Genomic DNA, 500 nt, shown 5'->3' with positions numbered 1-500 from the left:
GTCCTTACGGTTATATCACTGCACTGGTATTCCATTTTCTATACGTTCAGATCCCTGACTTTTAGATTCCCGATTTTTGAGTTCACATTGGTCTTATTTTCTCCCTGCAAAGGAAGGAAAGCGGATTAGAAAATGTGAATAGCAATTAATACAAGTGCTAACTCACAGGATAGCATTCACAATACAGCTATCATAACAAGATATAAACAAATTCTCAATCGTTCCTTCATAATTAAGGTAAAAACCAGCAAGGCAAGAGAGAAAAAAACGTATCCTACATACATAAACTAATTCCATAAAACTTCCACGACGCCGAAACCAAATAAAAACGAATAAAAAAAAGACTCGTTGAGAAGCCACGTTGGCACTCCGGCTTAAGAAGCCTCCTCCGCCCACAAGAAATCTCTCATTAGCATTCATCGCCGTTTCTGAAACAGCGGCAAAAGTCCTGAAGTCATGAAACGCCCGGCATTCACAGCGAGTCGCGATTGAGGTATATG

The 500-nt window shown here is 40.0% G+C and overlaps 1 protein-coding gene across 1 annotated transcript in view; it reads right to left on the bottom strand.

Moving 5' to 3' along the window:
- Nucleotides 1-104, bottom strand: part of LOC119590785 (kappa-type opioid receptor-like) — a gene marked incomplete at both ends in the record, with an annotated part of 623 nt that extends 519 nt beyond the window's left edge. The window contains 1 exon segment of the mRNA XM_037939497.1: nucleotides 1-104.
- Between the last annotated feature and the right edge of the window lie 396 nt (nucleotides 105-500).

The sequence above is a fragment of the Penaeus monodon genome, chromosome 27, assembly GCF_015228065.2.
Source record: "Penaeus monodon isolate SGIC_2016 chromosome 27, NSTDA_Pmon_1, whole genome shotgun sequence".
Classification (NCBI taxonomy): domain Eukaryota; kingdom Metazoa; phylum Arthropoda; class Malacostraca; order Decapoda; family Penaeidae; genus Penaeus; species Penaeus monodon.
This window is presented reverse-complemented; position numbering and strand designations above follow the sequence as displayed.